General features: G+C 36.0%; 2 pseudogenes; one reads left to right on the top strand and one right to left on the bottom strand.

Annotated features, from left to right (window-relative positions):
* Positions 1-1,965: 1,965 nt before the first annotated feature.
* On the top strand, positions 1,966-2,725 carry LOC120171190 (annotated as a pseudogene).
* Positions 2,726-3,229: 504 nt separating this feature from the next.
* Positions 3,230-5,987, bottom strand: LOC120171189 (annotated as a pseudogene).
* Positions 5,988-8,073: the final 2,086 nt, after the last annotated feature.

Genomic DNA, 8,073 nt, shown 5'->3' with positions numbered 1-8,073 from the left:
TATTTTCGTTTGGGTCAACTCTTTGCAAAACTCGATGGACAAGCTCTTACTTGGATGCAAAATAGACATATTTACCACCCAAGACTAGTAGCCGATTTACAGAAAAAAGTGGCTGCATCAAATGGGATGTTAGTTACAAATTTTTCTCGCACCCGTGAATTGTTTCGTGTAACCGAAATGCCACGTCCGCTGCAAGGGATTGAAGCTAACTCTTTCAGAGTTAATCTGCAAGAGAGGTGGTGCGATTGTGGTTTCTTTCAAGCACTCAAATATCCATGCTCTCATGTCATTGCTGCTTGCTCACATTCGCATTTGGACTACAAAAATTATGTTGATCCCGTATACCAACTTTCACAAGTATTCAAGGTATATGAATTTGAGTTTCCGCCCATAGGAAACGAAAGAGACCCAAATGAGATTCAAACTTGGCTTACAATTGTACCAGATCCATTGCTATTGAGGGACTCAGGTCGTCCAAAATCTACTAGAATACATTGTGATATGGATATTCGGGAGAAGTCAACAGAACAAAAACGATGTGGGCATTGTAGAAACATCGGGCACAATAGAAAAAAATGTCCAGCTCTGTTATCATCATATAACCGTTAACTCTTATGTAATTAATATTGTATTTAAATGAATGTTTTTATTTCTAATAATTTAATGTTATTGCATTTATATAATTTGTCAATGTATGTATACCTAAATAATTTTTTTTAACTTTTAAATACATAAATATTTAATATATTTATTTAATATAATAATTAATATTATTAGTTATAATTTTTTAAAATATAATAATAATTCCACCTTCTAAGTAGAGAAAAATATTAAATTAAACAAATTAAAAGTTATTAAAAAATTTATGTATACGATGACACATTTCATATTCTGATTGGAGGATTAAATTTATTAAATTAAATTTTCAATAAGACTAATTTTATAAAATATGTAAGTCTTGAAGATTAAATATGTAATTATACTAATTTATTAACTTATGCATCAATATTTTCGTTAAATATTGATATGAGATGACTAGATTGATAACATTTAAATAATTAACTGATAAAATTAATAGATCGATAATCAAAATCAAAAATACTCGAAACTTGATAATTCTTACATTATAATCGAAACATTTTACATAATATATTATTAATTTATAATAATAATAAAAATAAACTATTTATTATAAAACAAAATACGTGTCTGCTGAGTTGGCAAAGGCGCGTCCCCGGGGACGCGCTTTCCACACGTGGCATCCAACTCAGCGAAAAACACGGGTAAAGCACGCCCACTTATAGAAATATTGGTCAAACGATGTCAGAAAAATAAAATTTAAAGCAAACGGTGTCAATTATGTAATTTAGCCACCTAAACAGAGTAAAAGACAGATTGATGATATAAAGTAACCATCATAAATATGCCGCAAAACCCTGAATCCTAACCACAGTTGCTTTCAGAGTTAAGCTGGTGGTGTTTGCTATATTTATAGGCGAAAAAAGGATCCCACAGCACCCATTGCCGAAAAGCTTTCATTTTTCTTTTCTGTTAAAAACCCAGTTTTCTTTTCGCTACGTTTCATCCATACCATTTAAAGAAAAGTTAAAGTTTAGTTCTTGCTACCTTTGCTGATCATTTTTGTGCAAGTTTCTTTTTGTAATGAAGCCAATGATGGATTGTAATTTAACTTTATGGGTTTCTTCTTTATATTATGGATGAATATGTTGGATCTCATATACAATATGTCATTTTTAACTCATCGATTTGTGCTAATTATTTGTTCTCTTTTTTTCAGCCCATCCTGGTTCTTTTGCAGGTTACCTGGGTCATCACTTGTTTGAAGTTGTCCCCCACTCTCTGCTTTTAGGGTAATTTCCAAAATCATTTATAGTGATCTTCCCCCTCTTTTAAGTTTGGTGTTTGTATCTTCGTGGGAATCAATGATTTTCGTTTTTGTTTTGCATAATTTGATGACTTCAGTATTGATTGCTATCTTTGTATGGTGTTCTAATGTATGTTTCTGTGTTTTCCAGGTCATATATATTAACAAAAGAGTGCCATCATTTCCAAAATTCAAGCTTGATACAAAAAATGGGTCTCTCGAGTCTCCCAACTCCATCAGAAGGAGCGCTATGTATAGTCTTGGTGAACACAGCTTTATCCATATCGATAGTTAAAGGCATAATCCGATCGATCCTTCACATTGTCGGTATCCATCTCTCGACCCCATCATCGTCATCCTCAGATTCTGCTGAAAATCTATCGGAACTTGTCGAGTTCCACCTCAATACTCCTGATGGTTACATTGAGGAGTTCTGGAGTAAGACCCCAGCGATACGGTTTGATGCAGTGTATAGCTGAAAGAAGGTACAGCATGACTGTTTGGTTTGCCTGACTCGGTTCTAGTCAAAATCGGAGATCAACCACTTGCCTTGCGGCCACCTCTTTCACAAGGCGTGCTTGGAAACGTGGTTGAATTTTTGGAATGTTACATGCCCTCTTTGTAGGACTCCTCTGCTGCCTGAAGAGGAGGCTTCCTGCTTTTGGTGAGAGAATATTATCATGCAGAGTTTAGGAAACTTCTGTGTACAGCGTGTTTAGTATACGGTATGTAAATTACTGCCGTCATCGTAGGTGTCAAGTTAGGCGAGTGTTATCGGTACCCGCGTGTTTACCTTGATGTGGTGATAGTGTTACCTAATCAATGCCCTACATTGTCAGGGTTTCTGATATATGTTGTTTCTCGATCATCTATAGTTCATGGAGATTTAGTTTGCCTTGTTCATGGAGATTGAGAAGGTTATCCAACATCATGTCTGCAACAGTAACAGACATACAAATACTGCACGCCTCTCTGCTTGTTCTACAAAATATGAACATCTGGTTTCGTCACTATATCAAAACATCTGTTTCCAACCCTCATGGGCACCACCTGCAGATTTGGCATTAACTAGTGCTTTTAATTTTCATGACAAAGACATTTGAAACAGATCCATGTCGAGTTAACATTAAGATGATGTGGGGACATTGGAACTACGACAGAAAAGACAAAATCTACATTGGATTTAGTTTTCGGCATTGTACACACAAAATTAACATGATACATGAAGTTCGTCCATAAGGAAAGAATGATAGCATAGTTACAAAAAGCTAAAAATAAGGATTTAAAACTACTAATTACTTTTACAGGATAACAAGTTCACCGACCTTGATTCTAGGTTCAAGGGCATGCCTAAAATGATGTAGCAACTCTTACAAATTTCCGACAAAGCAACTTGCTTCAATAAATAACATGCTATCTGGAACTCCTTAGGGATTTGTTCTGAAAGTGCGGCCCTCTTTTGGCTGTGAGTCTGCCTTAGAGGATATATTGTATCCATGAAGAAGATCGCAGATCTTGGAATACGCCAACACCTGTGAAGGATCGCCTCCAATACTGCTCTGTGATGCCCGTGATCTCTCCTGCAGCTTTATCTTTTCAAACAAATACTCTCAGCCTCTGCCTCGCTCAAGCGAAGTTTGAGATAGCTGCTAGTATACTCTTCCTCTGATTTATCAGACTTGGCAAGTGCAATACTCTGAAGCCTCTCTGCCTCTTGTTTTGCCTCATTGGCCTTGAGCTGGAACATCTCGGCCTCTGCGTGTTTAAGCCTTACAATTTTCTCCAGCTCTTCTACCTGCACCTTATTTTTCTCCCTCTCCAGCTTCAGTTCTGCCACTTCTTTGGCTTTGTCCTTGAGCTCCCGCTCACAAGCATCAAGAGCCAAGCAAGCTTACTTGAACATCCTCAACTCCTCATTAGCCACCATTTCCAATCTTTCTTATGGCCTCTTGGGGTGCTACTAACCCACCACCTTCCCCATTTTCCAGGCTTCTTGACGATTCCATATCAAGACTACAGAGAGAAGTAACAATGATTTTTTTACTAAAAAAAACTTAATAAGGGAAAGCAGATTTCCAGCAAGAATCATACAAATCAACTTTGCAGAAAACTTACATGTTGGACAAAAAACTAATTGAAACCAAGTCGACAGAAAACCAGAGGGGAAAAACACAGCATGCACTGTATAGAAAACGTTATAAATCACTCATTTCAAATAACTTTCACAATCTAATTCTAGCTGCCATCAGGCTCTGATCAAATCCTAGTTAGGACTGGTGTTTTTATGTTTTGGACCTTAAATCATGCTCACCATTGGGCATTGGCAACGCAGGATTACCATATGGTTGATGAAGAAACGATTATGGCTTCCCTACTTTTGGAATCAAGTACGAAAAAAATATTATAAATTTTCATTAAATGCATTGAAAAGAAAAAAAAAATGCATAACTGAGCATAGAACTTCCATCCCCACCCATTTTTCACTGATAACTTGCGAGATAAAAATAATTAGCACACGTTTTACCTTGGAAAAATATTAATATTGATCTGCAAGCTGTCGACCCTGCTAGTCCACCCCTCATTTTTTCTATAAGATCCTCACACTTTGAAAAGAGTTTCTTCCCTCTGGGGTCATCACTTCCACGAAAAATCCTACAAACAAAATCAAGTTCTCTAATGACAGCCTCTCTATCCCAGGCTGGAGCACAATGTTTGAAGACATCTTTAACCCAACCCAACAGCTCACATGTTCCATTGCAAACTCGGCAGCGAAAAACCATTTCAGTAGGGCCTGCTCCACTCTTAGCAGAAGGACCCATACAAATTTGACCGTCACGAATAGCGCAATCTGTATGAGTGCAATGGGAACAGAAATCGCAACCAATCCAACGGCAGGTATTTACTTCAAAATCGAACTTGTTGCAGATAACACACATACAAGGATTGCAAAATCCATTCCTATTGGCACATATTTCAAAGGCGCAATCATCTGCAGGTAGCTGGTTTTGGCATGCAATATTTCAGCATCTTTTGTACACAAAAACCTCAATGAGAGAGGTTTGGGATAGACTGATGTTTGGATGCAAGAATGCCTGAATTCCCATATTTATTGCAACAAGGATCTCACGTTGTGCCCAGTGTGCTCTAATTAATGTCTTTGCTGTTAAATCAGATATTCTTTGAACAAACTTCTGAAGAATCAAAAACTCCTCCCGGCTTTGTGAACCACCATTGCCTTCCAGAATACTCGAGTTGATTCTTTAGCTCATCAGGTAGGTTATGCATCTTTTCAGAGAGAACATCAACTCTTTCTCTTGCAATATCTCGAAGGGTTATCTTATAGGCACTAGAAACACGGAGAATAACAGACTGCTTGTTGCCATCATTTTCAGTTTTCACATTTAACATCTTTGCTGCGACAGCATCAGCAGTAAGAGTCTCTGGAGAGCTAGCACTCTCAGTAAGAGACTTATGAATGTTATCCGAGTTAAATCTGGGCTCTTGGGCATTAGGCAACAGGTGAGGGTCTGAGGAGACTAAGGACAATGAAGCCTGTAAGCTCCCTGGTTGTTGTTGTTGACGTGGGGGCAACATCTTCGACATATGCTGGTTGTTAATATTAGAATCAGATGATGTTCCCATCAATAAACTCCCGGTTACTCTGCAAATAAAAACACAACTCTAATGCATCATCGTTCATGATCCAGCCCAACTTACAATAGATTATAACATAAAATTGAGCTTCTTTCTATTAAAGTTCCACATCGATTTTTGCTATCTTTTTTTTTACCCCTTCAAGAGTTGTTTTAAAAATAAAAGCAACAAGTCAAAACAATATCTTATTTGTTCAAAATGAAGACTTGATTCACAATTTAAAAAGTAATTCTATTCCAACATTATTGTTCCATATTAAATTTGTGATGAGAAGACCAAAGATTTAACCCAAAATTCCAAATCCATATCAATATCCAAGCACTGCCTTTTCAAACCTACACAAAGTTCGTTCCTTCAAAGAAAAACGTTCTGATCTCATACAATCAGTTATACGATACAGATGGTCAACACCCTAATCTGACTCAACCCCCAGATAGAAAACAACGATTCGAAATTCAATAAACAAAGAAAGACTTAAATTATTGAGAAACCTAAGTAAACCAACCACCATCTTATTTCGCGAATCAAACAAGGACGAAAATTCAAAACTAGAAACTCGTGAAAGAGAAGTAGAGAACCCTGTAACATAGAAGAGTACAATGAAGAAAAGATAATACCTTTAACACAGACCGGCGAAAAGGCCCTACCGGCAAAGAGCAGAGGAGAGATCAGATTGACCAAAGTCAAGAGTGCCGTTAGAGGAAATGGGGAATTTGTAGTAATGGGGACTTCTTTGATTCAAAGGGTCATATGATTGCTTCCTTATTTTGTAACGCTGCTCGCGTTGAACCATGGATGCCTACTTTCGATCAAAGACAAAGTCCAAATTGAAAATAAAATAAGGGTGAAGTATACAAATGTGTCATTAATGTTTGATTAAATATTCTTATTTTTATCAAAGTTTTAAAATTAAAAAATTGATCACTCAACCAATCAATCACTAGACATTAACAATATGTGCGTGACAGAAAACTTACATAACCCGTTTACTACGTATCTAACAATTTTTTTATTTGTTCTCTTCATCGCGCTCTCTCTTCTAAGTCCCCAATTCTCTATATTTCTGCTATAAATTTTTTTCTCTATGTTTTCATGCAACATCAAAATTATCACTCTCCCTTACACTTATGGAAGACAACGATGAGCTTGGAGATCTTCGCATCTTCGTTCTCAAACTTTTCTCTACCATTACTCTACTACTGTCTCAGCCTTCTATAATCTCTCACCTCTATTGTGCGATTGATTTCAATCTTCAATCCCAAGATGACGAACATGTAATTACACGAGTATGAATTGTTGGTAATGCTCAATCTCACATAGAGTTAGAAACACTAGTGGGAATGATAATACGTGTTTTTGACACGTCCGCACGGATACTATTTTTTTAGAGAAAAATCGTAAAGAAATTTTCTCTTAAAGATTCATCTAATATTTATAGGTTACTGAGACTGTTAAAGTTACTTTCCTAAATTAAATCAGAAATTAAGATATATCTGGACTAATTTCCAACTTTGTTTATGGGAGAGACAAGATGTTAATATCAGGAGTTATCTGATTTAATTTCAGGAGTTACAACTGTTGAGTTTTTATGCAATGAATCTGGATTCTTTTTTTGCTAGATTCATCAAGATATTTCAGAAGTTATATAAGGGTTTAAATTCATAATTAAAATAAAATTTAATTTGATTTTCTTGTTGGACGAATTTACCCTTGCTTCTAGCCTATAAATAGAGAGTTGAATTCAGCTTCTTAACTCACTTTTTTTACATTCAGAATTCACTCTCTAAGTGTTTTCTAAAATTATTCTCTTCGTGCTTTCTGATCAGAAGTTCAATACTACCAGCAGTCCACTCCGGTTTCAGGTGTACAAAATTTAGAGCGGCCGTGTTAACCTCGGGGGACGATCCACCTATTAGAGCGATTACAGACATCGAGCCTAATTTATTTCTAAGGCAGTGGTTAATATCATGACAAGGTTAATCGGTTCTTTATTTATATATTTCAGTATATATTTTTTCAGTCAATGCTAATGCCTCGTTTTGCAGCAGTCTATTTTACCAACAATTTAGAAACAAATTCTTTCTTCTGCTTTTCGATTATGGCTTTGTTTATTATTTGCTCTTGCTGGACTCAAAATCTGAGTTATCAACAGAGGCCTTGAAGAGTCGGTGTTGTTCAACCTAAATAGTAAGCTTTCTTTCAGTATTTCACAATTACATGCATTCTGCCAAAGTAGAAGCAAAATGGTAGAAGTTGAAGTGCCCTAGAAACCAAAGATTGAACATGAGACAATGGAACTAAAGGTGTATGGCAGAACAATATTAAAAGGTTTAAAATCTTATGTACGTTAGCCAGTAAATTCATTATTGAACGTTGTTTTTAACGTTGGTTTTAACCATAGTAAATGCGTGAAGTTAATGCGTGAGATTAATGGATAATCATGCATGGTTTAAAGCATAGTTTTAATTTTCTTTTAAGCGTTTATGAACATTGTGAACTATAATATCAATTTAACAAATGATATTTATTGGTAA

This window comes from Hibiscus syriacus, unplaced genomic scaffold (genome assembly GCF_006381635.1).
Source record: "Hibiscus syriacus cultivar Baekdansim isolate YM2019G1 unplaced genomic scaffold, ASM638163v2 tig00111812_pilon, whole genome shotgun sequence".
Taxonomy (NCBI): domain Eukaryota; kingdom Viridiplantae; phylum Streptophyta; class Magnoliopsida; order Malvales; family Malvaceae; genus Hibiscus; species Hibiscus syriacus.
Note: the sequence above shows the minus strand (reverse complement) of the source record. Positions and strands in the feature narration are given on the sequence as shown.